The sequence below is a fragment of the Conger conger genome, chromosome 9 (genome assembly GCF_963514075.1).
Source record: "Conger conger chromosome 9, fConCon1.1, whole genome shotgun sequence".
Taxonomy (NCBI): domain Eukaryota; kingdom Metazoa; phylum Chordata; class Actinopteri; order Anguilliformes; family Congridae; genus Conger; species Conger conger.
The window spans coordinates 50514129-50532377 of NC_083768.1; the positions used below are offsets into that span (position 1 = coordinate 50514129).

The window sequence follows — 18249 nt, forward strand, 5'->3', positions numbered from 1 at the left end:
AGAGTAAATATTCAGAACTATTTATTCTTTAACCAATCAACCTAACACCTGTCAGGTACACGTTCCAATACTTTTGCTTACCTAAGAATTAGGTGGTCTGATACAAAAGGTGATATTTTAACAAAAGTTATTTCACAACTCTTTTATAAAAGGTGAAATTTGGATCTGTCATCTCATGTATATCTTTTGACCTCAAACTCAGTTGTGTTCAGTGCAAAGCAAAAACAAAGGAATTTACTTTACTGTTCCAATACTTTTTGAGGAGTCTTTAGAACATTAGTGAACATTTTATGTTAAAATATAGAACATAGGTTTCTGGAGACATGCTCACTTTCTACACATTTACTTTTGCTGTGAAAAAAGGCATCCAAATTAATTAAATGGGCTACATTGTGCAATATCTGCTGCAACAGGCAGCAACTTCACCCCAAGCTGTTTCTATTTTAAGATACACTGGAGGTCATAGTTTACAACTCCCGGTACTTTTCCACCTCAACAATGAACTTTTTTCATTACATCTTTCTCAAAACTCTCACACAACGTGTTACTTTGTATTGTGATTGGTGACTGATTGGTTTTCGTGAAGCCAAGTTGACAATGCCATCCCTTTATTTTGTCTATGTATTTAAATGGATACCAAAACATGTACAGTGGTTTCGTGTTTCCTTTGGCGCTTCTGCCTCAGGAGATCTGCCGGGCGGAGGCAAATTTGCATATATTTATTTAGTTTTTCCACAGTAACTAGCTACTTGTTGTTCTTACAACCACCACCAGGTGGCAAATGTGAGCACTCTAATCCAGAGCTGTCTGAAATACTTGCAATGTTCTGACCGTTGATGTTCTGATGTTCCCACTCCAGCCCGTGACTTAAGGGGTTAATGACATTATAGGTCAGTGAACTTCCTGAAAATATCCTTGTAATATTCTGAGGGGTTACAGTCTACATATCAACATTTTCGACAGAAAAGGTGGAGAATGAGAACGGGCAGATGATTAAAAGCTACCAAATACTGAAGGGAAAAGTATCTAGTTGTCAGTTGGGCTTTGTGTTGCTGGTTAGGTTGCCCGAGACTAAAATCTGGTTGTCCCGGGGGCCCGGAAAACCAATTTGTCCACCCCTGTTCTCAGAAAAAAAGGGTTCTTTGGCTTGTCTGCATAGAGGAACCATTTTAGTTCATTACGGAACCCTCTATCATAAATGTGAAAGCTCCCAGAAAAAGAACCATTTTACCTGACAAAGAACCCTTGAATTAGATAGAGTTGTTCTACATTTTTTTGAGTTTTGAGAGTATATTACTAGCATCACTGGCGGTAACTGGAAATTAACGTTATTAATTGTGTGGGGGTGTGGGAGGGGGGGGGCTGGTGCAAACAAATTCAGTGGAAGTGGAATGTTTTTTACATGGTCCTCTACGATCCATTAGCACAAGAGTGATTTACTGCAGCTGGCAAATCTCCCTGCCGAGGAATGCATCTTCCTCCCTACTTTTGATTTATTGGATTTTCACTTGTGTGTGTGTGTGTGTGTGTGTGAGTGGGGGGTGGAGGGTGGGGGGGCGTGACTAGGGCATAGCTCTGGTGATTGCTGGCCACCCCACCAAAATTGACCTTTTTTTGACATCATATATCAGTGAAGCTCCACGGGACTGGAAGCTCCAGGGTTGCACTGCACAGCCAATGCGACCACACCCAGCCTACTTTCAAGGTGTTCCAATTTCTGATTTACGTATAAAGGTTTGTGGCTTTGTATGTTGTTTAACTCCTCATTTCTCACCCCTTTCCCACTTTTTATTGTTTCCCAACTCCAAGTAATATAACCTTGGAAAAATGAACATTCTTCAGGTGAACTGCTCTATAAAATCCAAATCAAGATAGAAAAACACCCTAGGATACACTAAGAGTCGCTATGTAAGAACATGCTAAATCTGTTTTTGTCGCTCATTTCTCCTTTAAGAAGCTTGGCAATTTCACTGAATGTCACCACTCAGGGTACTGAACCGCGTGAGCAGATAGCAACAGAGCTCTTATTTTAGCAACAGATGTGAGATCTTGCCCAACGGCGCTAGAATTTAAATGAAGTACATCAGGACACCATTGGTTCTCAGCCACAATCAGAGCTGCGCTTACAAACGTGAGTCAAACTTACAGTTACAATAACTGTGTAATGAGGCTATATTCATGCAAATTAAACCTGTGTAGCATTCGCTATATCCCACAAATACAATAGACTGAAGCTGCATAACAAAACTATTTTCACAAAGTTGATAACAGCCGAAGCAAACGGAGCAGGGGAATTAATCCACCACGAGGAACAGAGCCGGGAACCGTGGAAGAAAATTGTAGCAGAGAGAAGAGGCCCTCAGAGAGAAGGTGCAATCCCATTAGCCTCTGGGCCGTGAAATTCGCAGATGAATAGACAGGGCCCGGCTTCCAGGGTCTCTGAGGTCATGATGGCTCAAATATAGGGGGAAAAAAATCCAGATTCCCACAATGGAATTTTCCATTAAGTCGATGGGTCGATGTGAGAGAGGGGGGGGTATAGCAGGGTGCTGGAGCAGGCCCCCTCCTATGCTCCCCTGCCTCCACTCATTCCTCCGTAGAAGATTCTGGAACCCTCTCAGGCCGTAATGGGTGAGCTCTTGACCCAAATCTAATTTCCCCTCGGTCCTTATCGCATCAAAGTGCCCACTTTATGTCCACAGAAAGGCTCTCCAAAGTGCCCTGCCGTTAGAATCGTCAATTATCTTCCAATATTTGTCTGTTCTTGTTCTATTAGAGAAGTCAACACGGGCACGTGACGCGGAGCATTAGTGACATGGCGCACGCTGCCTTTGCTCCGCTCTGCGGCTTTGAAGCTGACATTTACGCTGAGATACGGGCCTCATTTATCAAATTAGTCTTTTAGGGCCTGATCTGCAATTAGAGCTCAAAAACGTTCTCATTACAGGAAAATGTACGCCACATCCATACTGCCGTTTTAAGTGTTTTTAAAACCCTGGGGTTATTTTCACTGCAAAACTGAAAAATTCATTGTGTTTTCATGAAGACTATAGCTAAACGCTAAATTAGGCATAAAAAGCTACTACTGCCTGATTACTGCCTGAGTATTTTTCAAGCATTTCTGTGCAGAAATAAGCAACAAAAAATACAATACCCAGTGTATCTGTGCTGTTACATATCAGTTTTTTTTCCTCAAGAAATGAAAAGGACATGGTGCACCATGGGAACTTGGAGAAAACAGGTTTAATTTAGTTGCCTCGGTGGAAAAATGACATTCTCGAAATGGGATTTGGTAATAATCTTCGGAGCAAAACGTTTCAAAATGCGGCATTTTCAGTGAAACCTCCGACGTAAAGCCGATCTCTCCGCACATTCCTGATGGACGCAGGGGCCTGGGGAGGGATGTGCATGCAGCCTTAGAGAGTCCAGCTATGTGACAGCAATATTGAGTGGATTAAATACAGTCCTCCCTGCTGCTAGCCTTTATACCCGCTCATTAGCAAGCCCTTAGGGTCTCAACTCGTAAAGACCAACAGAGTGATGGATGCGTTCCTCTACAAGGTTTCTGTCAACAGGGCCAAGACGCACATGAGATGAGAGCCGCATGTCCTCCCAAATCCCCGCGGGGCACTTCCAGGCCGCCCCTCAGGGGGGCGCAGTCGGGCGGCGAGGCGGTTATTTATGTAAGCCGGACACGAGGCCGGGCCGAGGGGAAAGCTGCAGTGGCTTCCCCCCTCAGCCTAAAAATAAAAGGAAATAAACATTTCTCCCAGGGCTGCGCTGGAATCTCTGAAGCGCCAGGGGAACGCTGCTCGTGTCAGAGGTCGCGAGCTGCTCTTCGTTCACAAGACAGGGGCTCGTCTGCTCAAAGGGACCCCTGGGAAGGGTGCAGCTCTCGGGGGTGGAGGGGTAAGGAACAGGGGGGTTAAGCAATGAATCGTAGTGCTGGGAAAGAGCTAAACTGCGACCTCCTCACAGGAGCGCATGCTTCCTGTCATACCAGACCGGGCTGTCTCGGGCCGCAAACAAGACGAAGGAATGCGGCAGTTAAAATTTAAAGCACGCATGGAAACCTCATCAAAAGAGACTTGGATTCGGGTCAAGGTGCTTAAATCTAAAGAGGCCAAAATTCCATCCTCCTTGTCTGGCATTGCTCCACCAGTGACTCCGTCCCTCATTACAAACTACGGTCTGAACCGCCCTCTGACATCGATTACCTGCTTATAAAGCTATGGGAAGGCGAAAGAAAATGAATAAGGAGTGTACTATGCCACCCTGCTGACCACATCTGGGCACTCTGTGCTGTAGAAGGTTCCAGCTGGGCACGCAGCTGTCCAGAGCAGTTCATTCACAAGAGAAGATAACCCCGTTTGTGCTGCACATTCTGAGCCGCCTACTCGCGGCACAGAGGGATTGTTTTGTTTGGCCATTCCAGCGGGGTGTGGGCTCCCGCAAGCCAAGCACGTTTAGGCCTAATTACCTACATCTCCCGGTGTCCCGCGTTCACACTGTAATCTTTTCTCAAACGTCTGACCTATATGCAGTATAAACTGTATGTGTAATATAAAAATGGGTTGTCATAAAAAGTAGCCTTTTTTCTTTTTACAGTGTCCAGCTTTGAGGTTGTCAGGGTCAGTGCTTTGATAGCTTTCTCCATTGTGTGAGGTCTGAAGTTGCGAGTACATTCATAAATGTGGGAGGCTCAGCTTCCTACTCAGGGTTTAACCTTTAACAAAGTTTATTTTACAAAATGCTCACGTTTTCTCGACAAGAACAGCAAAATGTCTCTTGTATGGCTTTTATGTGCCACTCTATATTACTTTTAAATAAGCCAGAATATAAATGCTCTCATATTTCAAGTATATTATCTCGTAGCAAAAGTTGAGTGGTTTGTTAGTTAAGTTTAGTTAACAGTGAAATGACAAGTATGATGATCTGGTATCATATTCGGCCTGGCATTGAACGGAATTTAACTAAATTTTGTTTTAAATGTATTTATACATTAAGACCAAGAATTGCTGTCCCAGTGATCATAAAAATGGTATCTGAGGTTCAGCTGTTAACAGACATTGGATGGAAAGAGGATGGACAGCAACCACGATGGCAATAAAGCCGTATGTTTTCATATATAAAACTACGGGGCTCATATTCTCAGCACAAACTTGCGATGCCTGCCAAATCCATATTTAGTGAAGCATGCCTCACCAATCCAACATAAATATATTCACAGCAGCTTTCTGGTTTCTTTGTAAAAACTTAAAAAACAAACCTCCAGATGCAGCGAATAATACAAACTTTCCCCACTAAGGCTAAATGAAAAAAGAAGCCTATTCTCTATTATTCTATTGTAAGTGCTGACTCAGCATCATCGGAATTGTGGGTAGAGTAAGGCTCCAGTAAAGGTGCTGATGTGTGAGGACCAGCTCTGAACTGAGCTCCTGAGAGTACACAATCTCCCCCCTGCTGTGCTCTCCTACTTCAGGCCTGTGGAAAGACACAGAGGCAGATAGACCCCAGACAGGATTACTGCCTGTTACGCCATCACAAACGCTCTACTCTCCCCTCAATGCAGAAGAACAGCTCATCTAAGGCCTTTTCAGTCCAATGACACTCAACTTTTAGTGACGTCACCGATGCAACGATGTTGCATCTTGTTAATAGTACCAAATAGCTTAATTGAACAGTTTGCACATAGATTAGGGTGTAAACTGCAAGACTTCCACATAAATGACAGACATACACACAAACACACGTACACGGCATGCACACACACACACACGCACACAAGAACAAGGACACCAACTGAAAATACATTATACTCATGTAGCTTGCAAGGATTATAATAGGCCATTTCTTAAAGAAAAATCTGCAATCCTATTCTGCCAACATAAGAGAAAGCATGGTCAGAATTTAATACTACGGTATGGCTTTGAGGGCATGAACCTACTATATTGCCTTAACACAAAGAGGAAGGTTTTCGATCCATTATACAGTACTTACGTGCCACTTAAAAATACATTTCTTAATTATTTTCTGCAACAGCACAGAAAATTGCAGGCAAATCAGAAAACACTTCAGTCTAGAGCCCCAAAGGACAGTGTATGGTTTTTCCAATGGATTTCAATTAAAATAATAGGTTTTCTTCTCTTGCAAGAGTAGGACCTCTCATACCTCTTAGGAGTAATACTTCATTGGAATGTCAGTCTACAAGCTTGAAAACTGCAATATTAAAAACATAACATCACATTAAATATCACCTATAGCACTGATATTTTGCCATCTGTGGAAAACACACATTTTCTGAAGAACATTAATTCAATTTACAGTAATGGCTTGCTAGAGCATATTTGTGACATTCAACAGATCTTAATCTCTTTTTTCCTTATGAGTCTATGAGTCCAGTTTAATTGTTTTTTGATTGACACGTACAATTGAAACAGATTTGCACTTCCCGGCTCTGATGTAAAGCACATTAGACGTGTAAAAATACAATAAGCTTTTCCTCCTCAGTGAGTACAGTAAATGATGATTACTGTCTGCAGTTCCTATTATTGTTTAAACATAAATGTCACAATTACCCTAATCTTCTTCCAAAGCACGCATCTTAGCGCATGTAATGGGTTGGCACTGATGATTAGTGACACTCAATAGGTAAAAAAATATCTTTCCCATTATGTATTTTTCCACCGATATCTATTTATGATGATAAACTTCCCTTTATGGATATTCTCAGTAAGCTCTAAGAAGAAAAATACATCTGAAACCAAACCCAGGGTGATTAGCAAATGCACTATGACATTGCGAGCGTAAGTCTCAAAGGATCGGACAAATAAAGGATTGATTACCAGTTGCGCATTAACTCCCACAAAGCTGGCTGATCGAATTATGCCTGTGATCTCTGTCTGCCTGGAGGACTTCCGGGTCCATGTTATGGGCCATTAACATGACAGCACTCCATTTTAGAGTTATGATGCCGGGGGCCACAGCTCCGAGGGTGGCCCCTGTGGACGGAATCTGACTCCTGTGCACGTTCAACATTATGGACGGTCAGTTAATGTAAAAACACATGCATTATTGACCATGGGGAGAATATCCTCTGAAGGAACAAAAAACTCAGTCATGTGATGTGGCACCGACTGACTGTCTCCACTGCAAGGGCTTAGCTAACATCTTTACAGGTCTGACCACGAATTTGGAGAGAGAATGGACACTAGCAAAATATGGCAAATTCAACAATATAATCATGACATGAATTCATACTACTATAATTGAGGCTATATAGCCTAATTGAAATATGAACATGATTTTCTCGGGCACTTTATGCCTGTAGAAATAAACATCTGTGCCCTGGCATAAAAAGGCCAGAGAACCATCTTGCAGGGAATGTGCTTTGTATGTACAAATGTGTACAAAATATAGGTTTTTTTTTTTTTGATGTACGCCATGTCTTTAACATTAGCCTGACTGTCAATCTGGCCCATGTGTAAAGACATTCAAACAGTACTGAATCAGAGTGCCCCTTTTGCAGCGAGAGGGACCAGGAAGAAACATGGTCTGTAGCATTAGAAAACAGTCACTACACAACTGTGACTGCAGCATTTCAAAACTGTGACTACACGACTGTAACTAACATTAGAAAACTGACAACACGACTGTTACCCTAGCATTTCAAAACTGACTACATGCCTGTGACAAAGTCCAAGGTTTACAGCAGGTTTCTGATCTGTCCGCCCTTTCAGCTCTCCCACAACGCTCTTCTCTGTGGGGTGGCTGCAGGGGACGGTAGGCCCGTGCTGCAGCATACAGGCCTCTCATACACTCAAACCCAGATCAGGTATACACAACGAAAGCCTTTGTATAGTACCCCTTACTCTAAATCTCAGTCCCACAGGGGCGATGCTGTTCTGAAGGAACAGCAGCGGTTTCCCTGTACCACCTTCTGTTCCCAACCTTAAAATAACCGAGTGATTCCGCACTGCGGTGGCTTTTAGTAAATCATTAATGATCTAGGAAGCTCCAATCACAGAAGTGATAGCTTCAGAATTAAAAGGGGAGTTTTCCATAACTGGAGTAGTAGAAACAATTGAGTAGCGTGCAGCTTAAGGGCAGGGTGAAGGCACAGTAAAGAACTGTGATGACTTGACATTATTTTAGATTGACTTAATGACCAAACCAAGAGATATACTTCAGTTCCGATTGCAGCTCAGAGACCCTGGGTCCCTCCCCATTCATCCATACTTTCTGCACTGTCAGTAGGTCCAAACGGAACCAACACTTTAACTTCTGTGAATGCGAATCCGAATTAAGAACTAAAGCCAAAGCCTGTAAATTCAAGAATGAAGTGCCTGGCTCAACAGAGCTACTGGGAAAGACCAGACGAGGGATGTTTATAGACCCGTTTGGCCAGACGGAGAGTAAAAGTAATCAACATCAAGCCATTCACTTGAGACTCAGCTGGAACTTGAAAAATAACTTCCACAGCACAATCCAGGAAAGTCCCCTATGGCGTTCACTCCCCTTCAGTGACCTGGCCACCATTTAATAACAAACAGGAAGTAGCAATTAGCCCTGAATATCGATAATCTTAACAGACGAATGAGCAGCTAGAAATATGTAAGTTATTGCTTTTATACTCCCACTTCACATTTCAGCAGTAACACTGAGCAGCAGCTGTTTTATCTGCCTGCTTAGACACAGTTACTGTAAACCTCTCCGATGAAAGCAGGGTTAAATATGCGGGCAAAATCTTCCATGTTAATTAACTTTGGTTGGTTGCACCGAAACAACCCTAACAGCTGGGGAAGAATGTGGGAGTTTATGGGGGGGGGGTGAGTTTCTGATATGCTGCACTCTTTTGTACCTCTTGCTAATGAGAGATGGGAAATCGCAGCACAGCCATGCGCCCACAGCTCTAAGCTCTCCGTGCAGCAGCCGAGGCAGCAAAAGTTGGACGCGGGAAGAAAATAACATGATGGTAGTTTGAGGAGTCAGAGACGGACCATGCTCCCGGACAGAGAGACCAAAGCTGAAGTACTTAGCGTGACATACAACGCGTCCTTCAAGTGCTGCTACACAGGGATCAGGGGATATCCAAAATGTTACCAATGGTAGGCATAGCCTACCATTGAAAAAGTTCAAGCTTTGTTTTGAAAAAGCTGGTAGGTGGTTGACCATTTAGACCAGCTCCATACTCAACATGGATTGACCAGCTATGTTTTGAAATAGCTGGTAGCTGGTATTTCAAGCTGGTGATAGCTGGATTCTACATTAGAGTGCGCAACCACTGAAGTCTAAAAGTACACCATACCTGTTTAAGCCTGTACCTGGAAGTTATTGGAAAAATTCCATAGAGGTTGGACTGACTAAGGTTTGGAAATACCAGCCTCAATATATTGCAGCAAGAGACATTGCTCAGCCATAGTTATAGAAGCAGGTTAGTGTACCAAGCAGAATCCACCAATAGGCAACAGTCAACCTGTTGCTAGTAGGACCTACAATGGCTGTAACTGCTAGACATCAAGGATGTCATCCCTGTTTAAACTTAACCAGCATTTGGTCACTGTGTGCTTTTGTCCAGTCCAGGTCTGATGTTTGAATAAAACAAATAAAAATCCACTGTCCTCCAAAAACAAAGTTGTGAAGCATACCAAACGAGAAGGCGTAATCCGTGGCATTTAAGAGTCAGGCCGTCCATCAGTGCGGAAGATGAATGACATGCAGCTGCACTAGAAACCACACCAAGGTGCCTGAGCAGCCACACTGGGCTGAGATGTGAGAAGAGCTCAACTCACTGGGTCACACCCCGAGAAAGCGTTAGGGAGTGGTCGTATCAGAAACGGTCATATTTATATATATTCTACGCCCTTTCACCTCCTAGGGAGGAACCTCAACACGCATTGTGTCCCTTTCTTGCGAATCTTAATTATTATTTTTTAAACGACGGTGCCATTTTTTTTTACAATTTTTCCAGACCATCAGCAAACACGCTAACACTTCGGAGGTAGCATTTTCATCAGATCACAAGTTACTTAAACGGCTTCAATTCAACTGATATGTAGACCACGTAGGGCAGCCATTACATGCTAACACTCCCGACATTGCAACTGAAGTGGAGAGGCCAGGATAAATGACAAAACAGGGGGCTGGAATAGATTAAGTACATGGAACACTGGAGACTGGGTCTGACTACTGCTAAAAGCTTCAGCACCACTAGGAGTTACCATAGCTTGGTTTATTGGCTTAAAATGCTTCGAGGCCATCTTCAATGAAAATCTCACAAGTATGTTGTTCATCATTTTTATCACATCAGGCATCACAACATATTACCCCATGTCGTTGAATACCAAAGAAAAATGAACCAAAGTCATACAGCTCTGTAGTGTTCTCCCTGTAAGACAGCTTAAGCTTAAATGGTGTTGGTGCTGAGCTGGTAAAGGACCCAGTAGGGGTTCCCTCTAAAGCAACGAAGCAATTCCCTGTAGACTGATGGACACACTGACTTTAAAAGACTTTTTAAAAGAATAGGGATGTTTACTGGTCACCTAAACATCCACACCACAATTGACTGGCCACACATTGGCTTTGCATTCCCTTGTCACCTCAAATGACCTGATTAAATAACCAAACACACTTTTTAAAATATAATTTATTTATTTATATTTATTCATAGCAGTTAACCTACTTGGTGCTATCACAAGAATTCCATTCCAAGCAAACACAGTTTGAGAATCAGTCTCTTTTCTAAAACCGTACTCACCTGGTAGAAAGGGCCAACCTGTTTCTTTCTGTTGAGTTCACAATCACATACTGCCCATTCTCTTCGAACACTGCAATTCATTCATGCCAATTGCAAAGCCGAATGAAACCGTGAAAATGAGGATGCAAATTATTGCCTACTGTGCTCCTGGCTGATATCCAGCTATAGATTTGTCTCTTTTAATAACCTGAAAAACGTTTACAAATGCAATGTAATGGGCCTTAACTGGATCACATTAAAGAATGGATGCCCCCTGACTGCTCATAACCCTGTGGAGTTACTGTAACTTATAGGGCTCTTTAGTGATGTTATTAATTTACTTTGGAGCCTGATGTGCCTGATGCTTTGGTAGTCATTCTTCACATTCACACTTAACAGTTGCTGGCCACCATTTGTAAGGTTGTGCCCCTGGCGGTACTGTCCATCCTAATGTCTGAGAAAGGATGATGCTAAAAATGAGAAATATGCAAAGAATTGGTGTTAGCTGAGGGTGTCACAACAGAGAAAGTTCAGTCCTCTGTTCACTTATGAGAAACTGGTTTAAGATTTGCTGTCTGACAATGTCTTTGGCCAGTGTTACTGCGGTCCTGTCAGAGCAGGGCTATTAGCATGAACTTCTGAACAGGTCATAAGCATTTGTACTTTGGATCTCGGCTAACCCATCATGCACTTCCTGTTAGTTGCAGGCTAAAATTGTAGCACAAAAATAAATAGTAGCCCTCACACGCTCTTCAGCCTCTGTGAAAGTCGCAGACCTCAGCTGCATCAAAGCCTACAAAAACATAAAAACAAAACAACAAAACAGCCTCAACTTTAGCGCTGTTCTTTTGCTCCATGGTGGAATCTCACTGCTTTAAAAGGCCAGAACCAGCTTGTTGTCCTCTGTTGTGTCTTTAAAAGCTTCTTATTAATATGTGTTTGCTAGATAACGGGCCCATTTCCTCATGAACGATTAGGAAAGGGAAGTGGGAGGCCCAGTTAATTGTAAAATGTGCAGGCGGTGTGGAGCGCAGAGGACAATTATGGCGAAAAAATATCAGACACACACTCTCCCACCCAAGACCTCCCAGATGCCGGCGATTGCGAGCTCACGTCCATCTCGGGAGAGGACGGATACGTGACCTCCGCATCTGCTTCAGTCCATTATCGGTACCATCTCTCCAGTGCCATGACCAGGTCGACGCAGATCAACTTACTGTACATCATGTCAAAATCAAAGCCATTTTCCCCACACATACCAGCTTTGCTTTACTGTACGGGGCAGCAGGATCTGGCAAATGACTTGCTTCTCTTCTTTACCGCTCACATTACAAATGACCTCCCCAGGGACTTAGCCTACTGTTAGAAGACAAAGAATTTTCGATAGGACAATAGGATAATACTCATGCAGACAGTGATCCTATCTATCTGCAATGTCTACTGTTTACGCAGACTGTCTGAACACTAGGGCTGTTGGCCGTGGTGCAGGGAGGCTGCGATGCAGCTGCGCTGCGTGGGGGGGCAGAAAGACCCCCGTCATGCCCGTGCATCTCGTCTGCTCCGATTCAGGCTCCAAACTGCAGTTCAACCTCGATGCACCAACCCAGAGGGAAGGCACTGCCTTCCCCGCATACTGCGCATTTAAAACGACACTGGAGAAGGCAGTAAACATGCAGTCAAGCCAAGCTGCCTTTTATATCTGAAAACAAAGGCTGGAATAAAGCGTAAAATAACAATGAATGCACTTCTTCAAGCATTTAGAGCAAGGCTATCCAGCTGACACAAGAGCTGTCATCGATGAATTCCCTGTATTTTCTTGCAGTAGCCTGTATCGTTCGTAGACATTCAAATTGGGTTCTAGGATTCACAATAAGCAGGAGATTGTGACAGGTTTTCATTTAGTCAAAGTGCAATCCCAAAGCTTTTCTGTTTTTTTTTGAGAGATTCGGTATAAACCTTCAATTTCTGTCTGAGCAGTGGCAGAGCTTTAGTTAGGTGCTATCTGCAATGAGCAAAAGCTCACCGGTTAACCTGAGAAAATTGCGGTGGAGCCAACCTGATGACACCTCTTGGTAGGCAAGTCCAGACAAGACGCCCGCAGCGCCTCCACACTGCACAAACACGCTGTCACAACACACAACGCCGGGCTCACACTGTTTCAGGTGTGTGCTTTGCTCAGAAGAGTCAATGCTTATTTGTCATTTCAATTGTGTAGATTATATCAATTTAAAAGTAGGCTGTTTTTTTATTATTATTATAGCCCAAATGTCAACATGCCTTCTGCTGTATTCATTTTTCATTCATTAATTATTTTTTTTAATTTTACTGGAACTTTATATCCAAAGGGAAAATGCTATATATTTGAGTAGTAAACATAAAATGTAATCACCAATGTAAAGCAACTAAATAGGGGCCATGAGCCAATCTATATTGTCAGTACAGCCTGCATGGTCATCAGTCTACAGCAGTATTACTCAGATCTGGTCCTCGAAGCCAGCAGTACTGCTGGGTTTATTTTCTACCTGATAGTTCATTCAATGCTTAATGCCACCGATTGAGATTTAACTCGCCTAGTGTCCCAGGATGAATCGGTCCTGATTAGAGGGGAAGAATGAAAACCAGCAGTGCTACTGGCCTCGAGGGCCAAATTTGAGTAGCCCAGGACTACAGCATATTGAACTCTGCAGGAGGAAAACGTCAAAACCCTTCCACCAGAAAATCGACCTATACTTAGCTGATGGAAGAAGAAAACACTCTCAGGTGTTATTTCAGAAAGCCATATGGATAATGGCTGTGACATGCTCCTCCACTGACAGATGAAGCACGCTTTGTGAATGGAGAAAGACTCATGGCAGCTAAGAAATGCTTTAACATTGGAAAATATTGACAACTCCATACTATTAAATAACCACTATTAAAACCTTCCCTTCCATGGGTATCGGTGCACGCAAACCATGCATGGAAAACACATTGTAGCACAACAGTGGTGTCAATCTCCTGTCCTGGAGAGACACTGCCTGCAGGCATTTGTGGTTTCCAGCAACCAATGAAGCCCTTGAGAACAAGGTGAAACGAACTAAAACACACCAGAAACCGGCACAGGGCAGCAGTTTGGGCAGGGCAGCAGTTTGACACACCTGTATTATAACTTCGTAACACAAGACCTAGCTACTTAGGTTAGCAGAAGTTAAGCCTCAGCAGTGAGTTGGTAAGTCTGCTTCTGTAGTGTATGGTTCCAGATACTTTAAGGACACACACATACTTTACACCAGGGATCAGCAACTCATGGTCCTCGAGGGCTGAGACCTGCTGATTTTCCACCCTCCCTTTACCTGGGAGTCAGGTGTGAACTGTCTGGCAAATCAGTAGCACTAATTACCTGGGAGAAAAAAAAACTTGGATTTGAGGGCCAGAGTTGATGATTCCTGCTTTACACTGACTGTTTACAAAGTAACTCATAAGTAAAATATTGACAAATTAATCATTTATTACCTCTTCCGCAAATAAGAGTATTGATTATTTAAGTGTTGTGCATTAATGCTATGAGCATACTCATTTCCATTATGTACTGTAGTGTATTGACTACTCAGTTGTTTATCTGCCTCTACATAAACAGGCATGGGTCTAAAATGAGTTTTCAGCTTCCATTAACACCAGGATCTTTTGTTAATTTCCTAGACTACTCAAATCGGAAACTGAGCAACCAAAGTTTGTAGGCAATTAATTGGCTGGCCACTTTGAGCTACAGTCAAGTGTACATTTGGATATAAGTTTGGGAAAATGTGGCAAATATTAGTTGAATGGGAGGATGCAGATGAAATGGATGCAATTATAATGTTACGCAATGCACATCTGGAGACAACAAGCAGTTTTACGATATTGGGCTTGGTCTTTCTGGGTGTGGGAACTAGAGCCATAAAAAGAACATACACCTGCAGTCCTGCCTGAAGCGACAGATTGTGACAAGAGAAAATTCATGGCGTAAAAAGATACTGAAATGGGTCAAAGTCTGGCGGCTATATTTGACCAAAGACAAAAAATATATATATAGTTTCACATGCATTTATGTACTGTGATACTTTCATGTACTCAAGCCTCAAACAATTCACTGGATGTTTATGCCTGTTTATTTAGTGACCACACTGAGCATGGCAAGCAGGCACTGTGAAGTCTATGCCTGGTAAGTGTGCCAATGTGTGATGAATGGGTAAAATGCTGTGGGATGCCACTGACGTGACAGCAATGCCTCTGGGCATAGAGTAGGGCTACAAAAAGCTTTGTACGCACTGCTAAAACTATGGCCAGTATGCGTGCCAACTTTCATGTGGGGAAGTGAGAGTAGAAAAAAGGAATTCATTATCAAAACAATAGGCTTTCAGCCATTTTGGTTTGAAAGCCTTAATATAAATTCCTATACCACAAACTGAATCTTAGTCAGTATTAAAAAGCATATAGTGCAAGTATGACTGCAGCATCTGGTAGATGTTCATGAGCGGTTATCAAGCTGTGTGATGGGGTACTTAGTTGAGGCAAATGTTTTGAAAAGTGCTTCCAATGTTCACTATCCCATTAAGAAGTATAAAAAAATAATTTAAATGGTATTGATTGTATTCAATAATAATACATTAGCACATATTACAACTCCGAAGCCCATCCTAACAGCATTTTAGGCATCAATTACCTGCCCCTCCACCCAAGCCTCTGACAATAGATTTAAAAAATCCTCTTAGAAGGATGTACATGAACGGCAATGGACTTGTGTCAATGGGGGAGTATAAACAAAGATTAACTGTAAGAGTTAAAGTGTAAAAGGGCAAAGTTCTGGTACTTGCCTGTGTTATGAGCCACTGGTTTAAGCTGCATTCTGTTCTGTTTGTTTGACAGGTGCAAAGCTAATTTTGAACAACAGAAATATTATACGGTTACTATAGGGTTAAAATTATCACTGGCAGCTGCCAAGAGGTTGACAGCATCAATCTAAGCCTGAGGAACCAGTCAATTGACAGAAAGTAGGAGCCTAAGTTTCTCCCTCATATTTCAGGCTTCCTCTTTCAATATTGAGAAGTACTGTACGTTTTTTCAGACACTAAAGAACCAGTTTCTCGGAAGTCTGGGAAACGCATGAAAATATTTTGTCCCTAGGAATACATTTCACTTAAAGATTCCATTCTCTCCATAGTCAGCCAGGCCTGGAATTCTACTTAAGCAAGAAGCTTTCTTCAATGATGATGATTAACCGTGTATTACCGTGGGAATTTTCAAAGCAGTGCACTGCAATAAAACAAAATGTCACAAATTCCTGAAGGGGGATAACTTGTATGTGTAACCCAAAAAGATAATGATAGCACCCTTAAAAAAGCCAGGTGACTTTCAATCACTAGCACCCTAATACAAATACAATAAAACCATGCTCAGCTGATCACATTACCTAAATTCCCTGTGGGCGGAGCAGAGGGAGAATAGTGGTTGTTTAGGAATTAATCCATAACAGCCGAATAAACTTCATGAACTGCTATTAGTATTGGGATACTAAAGAGGTAGCTAATCATAATAAGTGTGAAGTTTTGACCTCCAGTGCATGAGCTATAAATGTTAGGCATGCCACACATTGCATTGCCTCATCTTGTGAGCTAATAAAAGAGCCAACTTAGTTGTGGTTACAATTGTTAGTTAATTGATATTGCAGCATAAACACAGATTTTGACTACATAGCTTAGCTTTACATTAACTGAGCACAAAAATGCATTTTGCACGTGGAATTTGCAATGAGGTCATTGCAGAATGCGCTAACTTTTGCAGCAGTGGGGTGTTTTCTGCCAATTCCACATAGTACAGTTGCATTTTTTTTTTTATATAAGATCTACGGAGACATTGGAAATGGATTATTATAGTATCTGTTTAGATTCCCTCAAATATAAACAGTATCTCTTTTGATAATACGGCTAAGTTTGCGTAAAATGTAAATTCCTTAGAAATAACGAATGCACATTCATCCGAATTCCATAGTGACTCGTTCTTTTCACTGTGACTTTATCATTTTGTATGAAATACAATACAAAAAGCATAAATATGTATTTTCGCATTTCGCAATACGGTGTTCTAGTCAACAGAGGCGACACGCTAGTTAACAAAGGAAATTCAAAGACTATAGCTTCCCAGGCAAAATATCGATTAGAAAGCTGATCACGGTAATAATATTCCTGTTCGATGCAGCCGGTCCCAACTTTGATTTGTCGCCAGAAAATGCTCGCTGCTGTGTTAATTGGGCAGTATTGTAGTCGGACAGCTTGCTTGCTCGCTTGCCAAATTTCTCCCTGACTTGGTTTCAATAACGCATGCAAAGTGACAGTTTCACAAATAAAACTAGTGTGGACCGAATAGCAATCGCAGTAATAACAGATTTGGTGGTGCCCCTGCCCTTTACGTCTTATTAAGAATCGCAATGAATAAGAAACCAAAATATTGAATTCGTTTAACTAATATTAGCTAGAATCAAAGCAAATTGCATGCTAGCCAGCTACTTTATGAAGCCCCCTTCTCAGACATGCTGCGGCACAAACAGCAAATCAATGAAGTTTAACGGAGCTACCATAGCAACAGTACACTTAATTAAAACCCTGACATATTGAAGACAGCGAGCAGGGAGATTAGCAACTTCAAACCCATTTTGCGGTCGGAGGGGTAATCACTTACCAAAAACGACCATCCATAAGATTACAGCCGATTAATGTTAAATTCACATTCGCCTTCTTTATTCTGCACGAGAATCACCACCTGCACAGAGAGCGATTCATTTACGTTATAGCTAGCTACAATTCAATTATGATTAGTTCATTTTCTTGTTTTCAGACAAGAAGCTACGTTCTCACACAATACTCCGTCTCGCACGCAAGAACCTTCATGACATACCAGAACAGTGCTATTTCGACTATGCAGCTAGCTACTCCTCTTCTCCGCCAAGATGTTGGGGAGGAGTGGCAGAGAGCCGCGATTGTCAAGGAGCCTCGCCATGGCTATCGGGACTTGTAGTCCGAAGCTGCTTAACCCTTTTCACGCTCTGACAATGTGTAGTTCGCTGCTTTATCTTATTATATAACCGAATATGTTGGTGTATGTAAAGTATCGTTAAATGCAACCATGATTTTCACATTTTGTTTTTGGGGAAGGGGAAATTAAAAGGCCGCTTTTAATTGTGATTACTTGTCAATGCATACATATTGGTAGGCCTACCTGCACATTCTCTAAAGCAATACTATAGCCTTTCTGATGTAACAGTGGATGGATAACCGTGGACTCATAACCGAGTTGGATTAAGTACTTATATTAGCAGCTGGTAAAGGCTTTACGTTGTAGGATCCTTCAGCCTTCAGTCTCAGAGATTACTTCCCCAAGTCCGAAGACACTGGAATGACAATATTCTTTGTAGCTACATCAAACGAAGAGGATGTCTGTAGCTGCCAAAATGGGAGGCGAATATGTGTTGGATTACGTTCTCTCCTAGCAACACACAATGT

General features: G+C 42.2%; 1 protein-coding gene across 3 annotated transcripts in view; it reads right to left on the reverse strand.

Moving 5' to 3' along the window:
* Window positions 1–17715, reverse strand: part of pag1 (phosphoprotein membrane anchor with glycosphingolipid microdomains 1) — a 44155-nt gene extending 26440 nt beyond the window's left edge. For 2 of the 3 annotated variants that reach the window (XM_061253360.1, XM_061253359.1), the window contains exons 1-2: window positions 17645–17715; window positions 17429–17509 (exon numbers count right to left, since the gene is read on the reverse strand). The gene's annotated coding sequence lies outside the window, so the exon portion shown is untranslated. Of the gene's footprint in view, window positions 1–17428 lie in introns of all 3 variants that reach the window. The other variant, XM_061253361.1, reaches the window with a different exon arrangement.
* Window positions 17716–18249: the final 534 nt, after the last annotated feature.